Genomic DNA, 15,972 nt, shown 5'->3' on the forward strand with positions numbered 1-15,972 from the left:
AGCCGTTTCTGTATTACCTTTAGCAAAACTTTATTCGCTTGAGATATCAAAGAGATTGTCCGATGATTTCCGCATTCCATTGGGTCACCTCTGTTTGGAATGGGCACAAATATGGATCTCCTCCAATCAGTTGGCCAGATAGTTGTCTTCCAAATTTCTTGGCAGATGAGTGAGTGCTTCTTGTGCTGCTTCACTTTCTTGAAAGATTTCAATTTTGATTCCATCAATTTCTGATGCCTTGTTCTTTGCCAATTCTTTCAATGCACTTTGGACTTCCTCCGAATATCATTGGCTCTTGTTCACATGGTACCTCTTGAAATGGCTGAATATTAACTATTTCCTTTTGATACAATGATTCTGTGTATTCCTCCCATCTTCTCTTGATGCGTTCTGCATCATTCAATAATTTGCCCAGAGACTCTTTTAATAACGAAAGTCGAGGCTTGAATTTTTTCTTCAGTTCCCCCAGCTTGAGAAATGCTGACCATGTTCATCCCTTTTGGTTTTCTAGTTCCAAATCTTTGCATATTTTATTAAAGTACCTGGTTTTATCTTCTTGAGCTGATCTTTGAAATTTTCTGTATTTAGTAGTATTAGGCAAATCTGCTATAAAAGACCTCTTTAAAATGTTAAAGAGCAAACCTGTCTCTGCTCTTTAATCTGATATTGAATAATGCAGGAAGTACCAAAAGAAGATGGAAAGAACACAGCGTTTGAAGACTAAGCTATGTTTGATGCAAATACCTCATCTGCATGGACTTCTGGTGTGGCACTATAGGACTGCGAATCACAAAGGCAGCAGTTCAAATCCACCAGCTGTTCCTTGGAAACGCTATATAGGGTCACTATGTGAGTCAGAACCAACTGAAAGTTGAACAATGAATAAGACTGTAAAAGAATCAATGTATTTGAATTATGGTGTTAACAAAGAATATTGAAAGTACCATAGACTTCCAGAAGAACATTCTGTGTTGGAAGAAATACAGCCAGTATGTTCTTCAGAAGCAAGGATGAGGAGACTTCTTCTTTTGGTTTTTGGACATGTTATCATGGGGGATCAGTCCTTTGAGAAGGAAGACCCCTAATGAAATGGATTGACACAGTGGTGATAATAATAGGCTCAAACATAAAACATTTGTGAGGATGGTTCAGGACCTGGCAGTGTTTCTTTTATTGTGATTAACAGGTTCACTATGAGTTAGAACTGATTCCATGGTACTTACAAACAACATGGGCAAGATATTGAATAATGCAGGAAGTACCAAAAGAAGATGTAAGGAACACAGAGTCTCTGTACTAAAAAAAATTGGTCAATGTTGAACTGTTTCAAGAGGTAGTGTTATGATCAAGAACCCATGGTGTTGAAGGAAAAGGTCCAAGCTGCACTGAAGACGCTGGCAAAAAACAAGGCTTCAGGAATTGATGGGTACAAATTGAAATGTTTCAACAAACTGATATAGTGCTGAAGGCGCTAACTCATCCAGGTCAAGAAATTTGGAAGACAGCTACATGACCAAATATTGGGAACCAACACCATGGCACTAAACAACATTATTGTTAAACAGGGCCAGAGACTCACTTTGAATTAAAAGTGGACTTGAAGAAGTGGGGCTTAATGGAGGATTAGGTAGAAGTCCAGTGAAAATCTCCAGCAGCAAGTACACAGAATACTGGACAAAGCAGGTTCAGGGAATGGTCCCAGAACTCTGAACTATATATAAAGGAATTACTTTGTAGTGAAGTTTGAAGAATTTGTAGTGGAAACAAGGAAACTGGTGTTTTTTTCCTGATTGGCCAGCCTCAGCGACTCCCAGGGCCATCTTAAGTGAGATGGAGCGGAGGAAGGATCAGAGTAGTCTGACCCACCCTCTGAGATTAAGGTATGGGCATTCTTTTTAGTGTGTGTCTGTTCATTGGTCTCTCGTGGTCTGCGCACCACCATTCTGGTGACTAGAGGGGGGTGCCTGAGCAAGTGGACACCACCCCACCCCTGGAGGGTTCTACTATGCATGCACACAGAGCTGTTCAGCAGAATTTAAAGGGAAAGTTTCCTCTTAAAACCAAATGGCACTGCAAAATGGATACAGCTGGTCCTGATCTGTTAATCACTAGGAAAAAAGGCCTGGATGGGGGCTGTGGAGTGGGAGAGATACAGATTAAAAAGGAAACAGGCCAAAAATTAAATCCTGAGTTACACCATAAAGACCAACAGTGGCATATTGAAATTTCTCAGGTGGCCTTGAAGGCAAGAAGCCGAGAGAGGGATGTTAAAGTCATACTCATGTTTTGCTACAGAGTTTTTTTTTTCTTCTTTTCTGCAGTTTTAGACTATAGTATATAATTTGTTATTTTTTGCTGTTGCTGTTTTGTTTTTTGGCCTCCTTTTTACTTTTCGGGGGCTCTTTCTCTCCCTACATTACCCAAGAAAACACAGCAATTGCAGTCATATAGTCAAATTATAATCACACTCTATAAAACCCCACCATCCAGGCAAGAGTCAATACAGCTGCTACATGTCAGATAGGCAGCCAACACCTATTACAGTTATTCTGAGTTGAGTAATAAGAAGAGTGAAACAGGAAGCCCATCTCCAGATCACATCTACCTGGAGGCAATCAGAAAGCATAATAAAACATCAGCATGCATTCATCTAATTATTGAGGTCACAGTTAACTATCGAAGCTGCCCAAGAAACAGATGACCATGTTGGCACATGTCCAGAAACAAGATAGAATGACTGGGACAGATGAGCTGGAGATAGATCTAGACATCACATTGGAAGGAAGGAAGGCTTTGGAAAATCCTAAGAAGGAATTCAGGAGAACGATACTGAGGTGCATCCAAATGCTCCACAGAGGGGTTGAGAAGAACAGGAAGAAGTCAGGAGAACACTACAGGAACAATCAAATAAGATAGAGACAGCATTGGGAATAATTCAAAACCTACAGAAAGAGGTCCAAATGATTAATAATAGAATCTCAGAAATGGACAATACACTGAAAGGGCAAAGGAGTATAACTGAAGAGATGGAAGCCAGAACTAGCGAGCTGGGAGACAAATCTCTCAATACTGCTACAATAAAAGGGCAAGCCAAAAATTTTCCTAACATCCTGAAAACTGAAAAGATAAGCATTCAAGAAGCTCAACGAACCCGAGGAAGGATAGACCCCAAAGAAAATAATGAAGACATACATGAATCAAGAACTCCAAAATCAAAGACAAGGAGAGAATCCTGAAAGCAGCTAGGGAAAAGAGAAGTGTTACATACAAAGGCAAGCAAATCAGATTAAGCTCTGATCTCTCATCAGAAACTATGCAGGCAAAAAGGCAATTGGGGAGTCATATATAAAATCCTGAAAGAAAAAAAACAAACAAAACTGCCAACCAAGAATCCTCTACCCAGCAAAGCTGTCAATCAAACAGGATGGTGTAATAAAAACATTTTCAGATAAACAGAAGTTAAGGGATTTTGCCAGAGCCAATTCTGCTATGAAAAACATTCTAAAGGGAGCTCTCTGGACCAACACCAACAAAATCAGACAACAACCAGACACTGACATATGTGGCAGTACCACCCAGAATTCAATCAACAAATGGAAGAGTCCAGAACAAAACCAACCATATGAACTAATTCAGATGATCTGAGAGGTCAGTCTATAATCAAAACAATCACAATGTGAAGGAATAAACTTGAGTGGGATAGAAAGGAATGTCAGGAAACATGATTACAGAAAGCTTGTAAGCCTGTCTTCAGCCTATAACTGATTGGAATACCTAAAAGGGGTTCTAGAACTTACCCAGTAAAGTAGGCTTCTTGTGGCACCTTTGAAGTGTATAGGACCTTAGGTGGAATCCTGAGCCCCTTCCTGAACCTTCTAAACTGGGACATTCCCACTAGAAAGGACAAGCAGACCATCCTGGAACAGCTAGAGCAATATAAGATACATCTTTAAAGAAAGATCAGCAGGAAAAATCCAAAACAAAAATGGCAGTATGATTGGTAACTACAAGAAAAAGCAAGTTGTTTGCCAGGGAGCCATCAAGACAAGCAATCAAGTCCCTTCAGGACAAACCCCCCTCCAAGACTGAAACTCAAAGGGAACACATGAGCAGGCATGTCAGCTTGCTGGCAACCATATTGGTCTACTGGTGAGTGGAATAAGGGGAAAAGCAGCAATGATGAAATGGGCTGAGTTCAACTATGTTCCATAGACTCCTGTTGATCTGGAGATGAGAAAGAGAAGAGGAAGGGCTGGTTGGTCTGAAGTGTGATGAGACCTGGGGACTCATGAGCCTATGGACAAGGACACAGCTACGGAGGGCTAGAGCTGAGAGTGAAGCATTCAGCTGATATGAAGTGAGGAGAGATGCACAAGAACACCCAAACTTGCACATAGTACCCATCTGACCTAGCCTTCATGGCTTGATAATCAGAACTCGGCTACAGCAAGATAAAAAAATCAATTTTTGATAAAGGAAATGAGTGTAAATTGCTACTATTTGATGAACTTGACCTACACTTATGGCTGTAGTAGCTCAAAATACCAACTGAGAGGGAAGGAGTCTTCACATCAAGTATCAATGCTATCCCCTCTGTACACAGGGTAGACAGGGACGGGCAACTTAGGCATCGGCTACCAAAAATGAGGGGGCGATAAAGACACAAAGTGACTGGCTTACAAAGTTTCAGGAGGGAGTTTAATTTTAAGAGTGTGCCAGGGAGGGTAGAGTCCCCACTGAATAATTTTCACCTTGTCCAGACAGGTCTGGTTAAAAGAGATGGGGATAAGATTATGATTCAGCAGTGAGAAATTATCATGATTAACTGCAACTGTCACAATTATAAAGGTAGACGTTTTGTAACAAAAATGGGGGAGTAGTTAATCTTATAGTCCAGAAACAGAGGACCCTAGTACCATCTAGGGAGAAGAGCACAAGCAGAGTGTGGGACCCTATCCAGATAAGCAGTGACACCAAAGATGGAGGCAGAGATGAGGACTTGGAGAGAGGGAACAGCTGAGGAATCTGGACTCATGAAAAGAGGGACTGGGTGCTGGCGGCCAAGAGGGAGGCTTTCAGAATGTGCCCTTTGGTTGTTTAAATTATTATATATTCCTGAGTGTTTCTGTGTACACCCCCGCTCCCCTACCCCTGCCCCCCAAACACAAAAAAGACAAAAACAAAAACAGGGAATAGATGCAAATACTGTTGAATGATGATGCACGGAGGAGATTGTAATCCCTGCAATGAAACGATGGTGAAAGCCAATGTTCTACCATATAAACTATCACTCAGTTCACAATAAAAACTTAAAAAAAAAAAAAGTTGACTTGATTATAAGGATTTTATTGGAAGCTTGGTGCTGCAGTGAGTTAAGTGCTGGGTAGTCAACTGCAAGGTCAGTGTCTATGGTGCAGGAGAAAGATGAGTCTGTCTGTTTTCAGAAAGTTGTATAGTCTTTGAAATCCTAAGGAGAAGTTCTACTGTGTCCTATAGGGTCTTTATGAGTCACAATTGACTCAGTGGCAGTGGGATTGGGTCTAATAGAACCTAAGGACAGGAATATGTTTGGGCTTCAGCAGACCAAATGGACCATGAATTGGAATACTTCCAGGATTTTCTTCTCATAATTTTTATGTCTGCTAGTCTCTGCACTTTGGCTTCATTTCTCTCTCACTAGAGTAGCTTTTCCCATAAGGTGGAAAACATGGCATGCACTATGCTTCATATTTTACAGTTTCAGTCACCAGAGATTCATTTTCTCACTTCTAGTAATCAAAAAACCCTGTGGAAAGTCTTTAACCTATGTTGGCAAGTTGCCCACATCTGGTCCAGTCACTGTGACTGGGGAAAGAGTACTATGATACGTCCAAATTGACTAAAGTATGTTGTCACACCTGAGATGACATGGAAACTCCCACAGAAACTATGTGAGTACCAGTGATTTGAGAAAGGTCTGTATTAGAGGGAGAATACATAAAAAGGTACACTCTGCCTTTCTCTATGTACATACTTCCTGTCAAAGGCTGCCTTGGCAACACAGTTTTGAAACACACTGTTGAAAAGGTGCCACTTTTGGAACTTGTTCTCAGGGTTACAATTGCTCCCCTGCCAACCATACTACTGAAAAGCGATGTTTGGTGTATTGCTGTGGGACCAGCTGTTTCTAACTGCCATTTTCTTAGCTCATGCTGCTCATTAAACTAACGCAAAGCCAATGATGTTGAATGGATTCCAAATCACAGAGTAGAACTGACCCACACGGTTTCCAAGGCTGTAAAGCTTCATGGGAGCTGATGGCCACATCTTTCTTCTGCAGAGCAGCTGGTAGGTTTGAACTGCTGAACTTTCAGTTAGCAGTCAAGTGTTTATTGTTCTACCAGTGGTCCTTTGCAACTCATTAAAGATACAGATAATGTCAGGCCACAGGTATTAACCAAGTAAGATAACATAGAAAAGCCTCAATCAATGGTCACCATTCAACTATTTTTTAAAAAATGGTTGTATAATCTATAGGGAGAAACTAAATTGTTCCTTTTTTAAAAAACAACATCAATAATATATTGTTTTAGAGAGACGTTTACATAGCAAATTAATTTCCCACTCAGTAATTTGCACACGATTTTGTCACACACAAACACAAGTTTGTCACACGATTCTGATCATTAACTCTCCTATATGTCATCCACACTCTCCCCATTTCCACTCTGCCTTCCCACTTTCCTTCCCTCCAGTTTCTCTGCCCCTCCTTGCCTGATTTTGGATTAATGTTGACCATTTGTTCTTGTATAGTTGATTGCTCTTTTTTAAAGCAAAATTAACAAAAACATTTGATTGCGTGTTAGGTTAAAAAAACAAATCATATTTCCAATTAATAATTCATATACAAATTGTTACATGATATTAGCTGTAATCCCTACAATGTGTCAGCACGCTATTTCCTCCCTGGGTTCATGTTTCCATTCATCTGGTCCAGCTTCTCTGTCCCATGCCTTTCTTTTATCTTTCATTTTAGGTAAATGCTGTTGGGTAGCATACAGTTGCTTGTTCCAAACAGCACATTCTTCATGAGTATTATTGTTTTATAGTCCCATCTGTTATTTGGCCCAAAGGTGATCTCCAGAAGTGTCTTCAGATTCAGGTTAGGTTGTGTCAGGGCAATAGTTTCGGGGGTTCTTCTCATCTCTTTCAGACTAGAAAGTCTGGTTTTTGTTTTTTTTTTTAAACTTTCACTGGTGTTTGACATTTTTAACTCACTTTAACTAGGACCTTCCTTTGTGGGCTTAATCAGAGAGGTAGATTGTGGTGTCCTCTCACCATCTAGTCTTTCTGTCTCAAGTTAGAGGAGGCTGCAGTTTTTATTAGTTGACTGTTTTAAGGCATACATTCCTCATGGTTGTTGTTAGGTGCCATCGAGTCAGTACTGACCCATAGTGACCTTATGCACAACAGAATGAAACACTGCCTGATCCTGGGCTTGAGTCCATCGATGCTGCTACTTGGTCAATCCATCTTGTTGGGGGTCTTCCTCTTTTTCTCTGACCCTCTACCTTATCAAACATGATGATATCCTTCTCCAGCGACTTGTCCCTCCTGACAATGTGTCCAAAGCACGAGAGACAAAGTTTGGCCATCTTGGCCTCCAATGAGCACTCTGCCCGCGCTTCTTCCAAAATTGATCTATTGGTTCTTTTGGCAGGCCATGGCACTTTCAATATTCTCCTACAACACCATAACTCAAAGGCTTCAATTATTCTACGGTCTTCCTTATTCACTGTCCAGCTTTCACATGCATATGAGGTGATTGAAAATACCATGGCTTGGGTCAGGCGCACCTTAGTCCTCAAGCTGACATCTTTGCTCTTCAACACTTTTAAAAAGCTCTTGTGCAGCAGATTTGCCTAATGCAATACGTTGTTTGAGCTCTTGACTGCTGCTTCTGCGAGTGTTGATAGTTGATTCAAGAAGAATGAAGTCCTTGACAACTTCAATCTTTTGTCCATTGATAAGAATGTTGTTTATTGGGCCAGTGGTGAGGATTTTTGTTTTCCTGACATTGAGATGTAATCCATATCGAAGGCAGTGCTCTTTAATCTTCATCAGTAAATGTTTTAATCCTCTTCACTTTCAGCAAGCAAGGTTGTATCATTTGCATATTGCAGATTGTTAATGAGTCTTCCTCCAATCCTGATGCCACGTTTTTCTTCATATAACCCAGCTTCTTGGATTATTTGCTCAGCATACAGGCTGAATAAGTATGGTGAAAGAATACAACCTTGTCACACACCTTTCTTAATTTTAAAACATTCAGTGTTCCCATGTTCTGTTTGAACAACTGCCTCTTGGTCCAGGTACAGATTCCTCATGAGCACAATTAAGTGTTCCAGAATAGTCATACTTCACAATGTTGTTACTTAGTAGGCCACTTTATTACTTGGCTGAAAAGTGACCTCCGGGAGTGGCTTCAGTTCAAGGTTAAAAGGTTATCTCAAAGTGATAGTCTTGGGGGGTTCCTTAAGTCTCTATCAGTCCAAAAAGTCTGGTCTTTTTTTTTTTATGAACTTCAGTTTTGTTCTACATTTTTCTCCCATTGTAACTGGGACCTTCTAGAATGTTACCTGGCTACCATTAACAACCTGGTCAGAATGGGTGTTAGTGGTAGACAGGCACCATCTAGCTTTTCTGGTCTTATACTAGAAGGAGCTGTGGTTTGTGTGGTCCTGGGAGCTAGATTCTTCCTTAAGTGTTTGGTTTTCCTCACTCTCCTTCGCTCCAGATGGGACCAATAAGTGTATCTTAGATGGCATAAAGCTACTTGTATTCTTTCTGAATGATGATTTTAGGTCATGGTCAGAAGAAGCAATCTTTGAGTTAAATCCATTCACTTTTTTTTTTTTAAAGCAACTTCTCTATAACACAAAAGCAAGCAAGCAACAATACAAAAATGTCATGTGTTTGGGGTGAGGCAAGGAGGGAAGCTGATAAATTATATAGCTAGAATCTGAAGCTGTTCTGTTTGGAAGTTTATAAAAAATTAAATTTGGAGACAGTCCCTGAAATTGAATTGAAATTGGGCATATGGCTGGAGATGTACTGATAAGGTTAAGGAAAAGCAGAATGAGATGAAAAGCTCTCCGTATTTGAAGAACATTGACCTAATGCTATTATTCTGAGTGGCTAAGATATGACTTTGAGTGCCATTTACAGCAACTCTGGCCTACTTTGTAAACCTGCTCAATTCATTCTCTCTTAGGAGGATATAGAAGAAGACAAAAAAAAAAAAAAAAAGAAAAGAGAGAAAATAAGTTTAACATCTCCCTTTTTTCTTATTATTTTTCAACTACAGAAAATTCCAACATATACAACTGCACAGAGAATAGAATACAGTGTGAACTCCCATTCACCTATTACTGAGCTTTAACAATGATTAACTGATGGACAACCTAATAACCTTATTTCATCTCTATTCCAATCTTTGCGCATTAATCAATACTGGTATAGATTTTTAAAAAACAAATCGCTAAACCATAATTTTTTTAAAAAAGTGTTCTTTGCTTACTTTTGGATTAGCAATTAAAATACACAATTTCTTTTCAAGATGACATTTAAAAATTCTAATATGACAGCAGCAAAAGTATAATTCTGCAGTTACAAAAGAACTAAACTAGTATTCATAATTATGTTATTCTCATATGTGTAACTATCATTCTAAAATAAATACCACATTTAAATAACTGTTGCCAGCTTTTTAGGCTTAATTTAAGCATAAGGTATTTTCAGTTATGGGGACAATATGTTATGGTTCATTGATTTTTCTGAAAGGGTTCTTCATGAGTCAGCTAGCCCTAGAAACTGAGAGACTCAACTAGTCCACAAGGCAAGCAGAAAAGTTACATTGGGGTACACTGCACTCTCACATAACACACAGAAAATGTGATATTTTGCAGCAACTGAAAGTACTTCAGTGTTGGCCTGTTGTCTTTTTCAGAATTAATTTCATCCCAAGAGTTTAAGAATTGGACATTTTATCACTATCATGTAACTTTAGGTGACATTTCTTTTTGCTAACTTGACACCCCTGAATGACCTCGTTAGTGTTCTATGAACTATCAATTTGGTCACCAGGCAAGACAAGCCTGCAATAAAGAAAGCCCACACTTAAAACACCGAACCCACTCAAATGATGTATTTTCAACATAAACATACAACCTCAAATCAAGAAACACAAACAAGGTAAAGGTAGGATCTCTTCTTCTAAGGCTTAGGCTTTGCTCAGAATTCCAGATACATGGGCGACATCATGCCAACAGTCATTGCTCCCACCACAAAGCCTTGGGCTGCCACCCGCATGTAGATCAGGTGGATCAGCAGTTTAGTTGATCCCCTGCTCTTCAATTTGTATAATCCATATGCAACAATTGCTACAGACCCTGCCATTCCAATGGGGACACCAGTGACTTCTTTAACTTTTCAGATAAGTTTGCATCCCTGATCTTCATCATATGAAGAAAGAGAAATGTCTGCATTGGATGACATAGTGATTGGTTGAAGAATCTTCTAAGAGTCACAAAACCATGTAAGCTCCCACCAGCTTCTGTTTCCTGCCTATGCACCTCTAAACCACAATATTTTAGTTCATAAATACTTCAGTTGCTGATGTTAGTTGTGGTTAGGTACTGTTGAGTTCATTCTGATCATAGTGACTCTATGCAAACCAGAAGGAAATACTGCCCGGTTTGGGTCATCCTCACAATAGTTCTTAAGCTTGAGCCCACTGCTGCTGCCACTTGCCAAAGTATCTCATTGGGGGTCTTCATCTTTTTTGCCAATCCTCCACTTTATCTAGCATGATGTTCTTCTCCAGGGACCGATCCTTTCTGATACTATGTCTAACGTACGAGAGATGAAGTCTCACCATCCTTGCTTCTAAGAACACTCTGGCTATACTTCTTTCAACGCAAATTTGTTTGTTCTTTCGGCAGTTCATGGTATTTCAAATATTCTTCTCCAACATCAAAACTCAAACGCATTATTCATCCTGTCGTCCTCCTTATTCATTGCTCAACTTTCATGTGTATATGAGGCTACTGAAAATACTAGACTTTGGGTAGGGTGCAGTTTAGTCCTTAAATGGACATATTTGCTCTTAAAACTCTAAAGAAGTGTTATGTAGCAGATGTGCCTAGTGTAATACATCATTTGATTCCTTGACTGCTGTTTCCATGAGTTGATTGTGGATCCAAGTTAAATGATGTCTTTGAAAACTTCAATCTTTTCTCCATTTATCAGGATATTATTTATTGGTCCAGTTGTGAGGATCTTTGTTTTCTTTGCGGTGAAACCCTGGGAAAGGTTGTGTATTTGATCTTCATCAGTGAGTATTCGAAGTTCTTTTCACTTTCAGCAGTCAAGAGTGTATAATCTGCTTATTGCAGGTTGTTAATGAGTCTTCCTCCAATTTTCATGCTACATAATACTTCTTCATATAACCCACCTTATCATATTTTTGCTCAGCATACAGATTACATAAGTATGGTGAAAGAATACAACCCAGGGGCACACCTTTTCTGATTTTAATCCATTCAGTGTCCCCTTATTCCGGCTGAACAACTGCCTCTTGGTATTCAGACAGGTTCCTCATGAGCACAATTAATTGTTCTGGAAAATCCATTTTTCACAGTGTAATCTACACAGTTGAAAATCTTGGAATAGTCAGGAAAACACAGGTAAACATCTTTGAGGTAACCTCTGCCTCAGCTATGATCCATCTGACATTAGCAATGATATCCCTCAATCCACGTCCTTGTCTAAATATGGCTTGAACCTCTGACAGTTCCCGATCAGTGTTTTTAAATTGTCTTCCGAAAAATTTTACTTACATATGATATTAATGGCATTGTTAGTTTATTTCCAAATTCCATTGGGTCACCTCTCTTTGGACTGGGCACAAATATGGGTCTCTTTCAATCTGCTGGCCAGGTAGCTGTCTTCTTAATTTCTTAGCATAGATGAGTGAGTGCCTCCAATGCTGCATCAATTCTTTGAAAGATTTTAATTTGTATTCTATCAATTCCTGGAGCCTTATTCTTTACTTTCAGCATACCTTTGATTTCATCCTTCAGTACCATTGGATCTTGGTCATGTACTACCTATTTTATTACTATTTTTTTAAAGTTTTTATTGTGAATTTAGTGAAAGTTTACAGGGCAGATCATCAGTTTTACTTTCAACAAATCATATACTTTGTTTTATTACAATGATTATAGTCACCTCCATGTACCACTGGTTAACAGTATTTCTCTCCATTCATTTGGTTTTTTTTTAAAAACATTCATGCATATATATAATTTACACCATCAAAGGGCACATTCTGCAACTCTGTCTCCTGGCCACCAGCTCTCAGTCCCTCCTCTTCCATGAATCTGGAGTCTTCAGCTGCTCCCTTTCTCCATGTCCCCATCTCTGCCTCCATCTCTGGTGTCACTGCTTCTCTGGATAAGGTCTCGCATTCTGCTTGTGCTCTTCTCCCTTGATGGTCCTAGGGCCCTCTGTTTCTGGACTGTAAGATTAACTACTCCCCCGTGTATCTTACAAAACTTCTACCTTTACAATTGTGACTATTACAATTAGACATGATAACAATTACTCACTATTGAATCATAAGAACATGTGCAACCTATTGAAATGGTCGAAGATCGACCATTTCTTTTTGGCACAGTGACTCTGTGTGTTTCTTCTATCTTCTTTTGATGCCTTCTGCATCATACAATAATTTGTCCATAGAATCCTTTAATATTTCAAGTCAAGGCTTGAATTTTTCTTCAGTTCTTTAAGCTTAAAAAATATTGAGCGTGGTTCTTCCCTTTTTGTTTTCTAAATCTTGGTCTTTACAAATTTCATCTTAATACTTGACTTTGTCTTCTCAAGTTGCTCTTTGAAATTTTCTGTTCAGCTCTCTTACTTCCTCATTTCTTCCATTCACTTTATCATCTCTACACTGCAGAGTAAGTTTCAGAGTCTCTTCTGACACCCATTTTGGTCTTTTTCTTCTTTCTTGTCTTCTTAATGACTTTTGCTTTCTTCATGTATGATATTCTTGGTGCGTTATCTTACAATTTTTCTGGTCTTCAGTCATTAGTGTCTAATGTATCAAATTTGTTCCTGAGATGGTTTCTAAATTCAGGTGGGATCTGTTCACAGTCCTATTTTGGCTCTCATGAACTTGTTTTAATTTTTTCCAGCCTCAGTCTGAACTCGCACATGAGGAATTGATGGTCTGTTCCACTGTATGCCCTGGAATGTTTTGGCCGATGTTATGGAGCTTTTCCACAGTCTCTTTCCACAGATGTAGTCAATTTGATTTCTGTGTATTCCATTTAGTGAGGTATATGTGTACAGTTATCTTTTACAGTGTTTAAAAATATATTTGCAATGAACAAGTCATTGGTATGCAAAATTCTATCATGTGATCTATTACCAAGGTCATAACACTAAGATCCTTCCTCTTTGTTTCCAACCTCCTGAAATTATCAGTACCTTTTGATTGCATGTTTGACCTATTTCAGACTGAAAAAACTGAAAGAATTCTTCAATTTCATCATTACATGAATTTGAATAATAGTGTTATTAACTGGTCTTCCTTGTAGGCATATGGATATTATCCTATCACAGACAGTATTCTATTTCAAGATAGAGCTTGAAATGTTATTTTATATATTTAACTTTTAAAGCTTTTATTGTGACTTGAGTGATAGTTTACATGGGAGGACATTGGTTTTGCACTGAACAAGTGTATTTTGTTTCACTGTCATGATTACGATCTCCTTCAGTTAACGGTATTTGCCTCTATCCCCTTTTTTTTGATGTACACACACACAAAAAAAAACACACAGTAATATATAACTGTTTAAACAACCAAAGGGCATATTTTGCAAGCCAGTCTCCTGGTCACCAGCACACAGCCTTTCTCTTTGTATGAGTCTAGAGCCCTCACAGCTACTCTATATCTCTATGTCATCACCTCTGTTTCTTTCTGGAGTTGTGGCTTCTCTAGATAGGATCCCATATTCTACTTATGCTTTTCTCTCTTGATGGTCTTAGAGTCATCTGTTCCTGGAATGTAAGATTAACTACTCCCCACTTTATTTTACAAAACTTCTACCTTTACAGTTGTGGCAACCACAATTAGTCATGAAAACAATTATTCACTATTGAATCAAAAGAACCTTATCAACAGACCCATCTAGATAGACAAGATGAAAACTATTCACTGGGGATTCCCCTTCTCAAACTAAACTCCCTCTTAAAAACTTGTAAGCCAGTCACTTTGTGCCTTTATAACTACCCCCCTCCCCATTTTAGGTAGCCAGTGTCTAAATTGCCAGTCCCATCAGCCTTTGGGGAGTCCTAGTGTAGTGGTCAATTTGAACAAGGTTGGCAGTTCAAACTCACCATGCGCTCCTTAGAAACCCTACATAGGGTCACTATAAGTTGAAACCAACTTGATGACACTTAACAACATTAACCCTGTGTACTGAGGGAATAGGCTTAATCCTTGAAGTGATGACTCCTTCACTGTCAGCTGATATTTTCACCAACTACATCCATAAGTAAAGGCCAAGTTCATCAAACTGTAGCAATTTACATTTGCTTTCTGTATCAAACTTCTTTATCTTTCTCTAGTTCAGTCATCCAATCTAGGTCAAATGGGTACTATTTGCAAATTTACACATTCTTGAGCATCTCCCCCAACTTCATATCACCTGGATAGGTCACTCTCAGCTCTAGCCTCCTGTGGCTAGGTCAGTGTCCATGGGCTCAGGAGTTCCCCAGTCGCCCAAAACTTTGGACCAACCAGTCTTTCCTCTTCTCTCTCTCATCTCAGGGTTGACAGGAGTCTATGTAATGCTGTCTAACTCAGCTCATGTCTTCATTACTGCCTTTCCCCTGCTTCCACTCATAAGTAGACCAACACAGTCAACAGTGAGCTTACAAGCCTTCTCGTGTGTTCCCTTTGAGTTTAGTATTGGAAGGGGGCTTGTCCTGAATGGCCTAATGGCTCCCAGGAAAATAGCTTGTTTGTTCTTGTAATAGCCAAACAGTCTGCTTCCCCCACCCCCTCACAATAGTCTTTCATTCAAGAAGTATGTTCTGTTCCTCAAGCTGCTCCAGGTTGGTCTGCATGTCCTACCAAGTAGGAATGTCCCACCTTAGAAGACTGTGGATGGGGCTCAGGATTCCACCAAAGGCTCCATACTTTACAAAGGTTTGACAAAAAGCCTAATTCACTAGGCAAATTCTAGAGCCCCTTTTAGATATAGGCTGGAGGCAGACTTACAGTTTTCTGTAATCATATTTCCAAATATTCCTTCCTATCCTACTTAAATGTCTATTTTACAATAGTAATGGAGTAAAGCCCATGGGAGAAAAGCCAACGGGACCTTCATTTGCTTATGGGGCACAACACAAAATTAAGAGAAGCAGCTATAAACATCCACTGAAAATCAGAACATGGAATGTACGAAGTATGAATCTGGGAAAATTGGAAGTTGTCAAAAATGATATGGAACGCATAATCATCGATATCTTAGGCATTAGTGAGCTGAAATGGGCTGGTGTTGGCCGTTTTGAATCTGACAACCACATGATTTATGATGAAGGAAATGACAAATTGAAAAGGAATGGTGTTGCATTCATTGTCAAAAAGAACATATCCAGATCAGTCATGAGGTACAACGTTGTCTGTGATAGGATAATATCCAAGTGCCTACAGGGAAGACCAGTTAATAACCACTATTATTCAAATTTACGCACAAACCACTAAAGCCAGTGAGGATGAAATAGAAGAATTCTACCAACTTCTTCAATCTTAAATCGATCAAACATACAATCAAGATGTATTGATCATTACTGGTGATTGGAATGCAAAGGTTGGGAGCAAAGAGGAAGGATCAGTAGTTGGAAAATATGGCC

General features: G+C 39.2%; 1 protein-coding gene and 1 pseudogene across 1 annotated transcript in view; both read right to left on the reverse strand.

Moving 5' to 3' along the window:
• The window catches only part of SPATA5 (spermatogenesis associated 5), a 520,157-nt gene that overhangs the window by 28,420 nt on the left and 475,765 nt on the right, over positions 1–15,972 (reverse strand). The window lies entirely within an intron of this gene.
• Positions 10,255–10,551, reverse strand: LOC102821170 (annotated as a pseudogene).

This window comes from Chrysochloris asiatica, unplaced genomic scaffold, assembly GCF_000296735.1.
Source record: "Chrysochloris asiatica unplaced genomic scaffold, ChrAsi1.0 scaffold00088, whole genome shotgun sequence".
NCBI classification, from domain to species: domain Eukaryota; kingdom Metazoa; phylum Chordata; class Mammalia; order Afrosoricida; family Chrysochloridae; genus Chrysochloris; species Chrysochloris asiatica.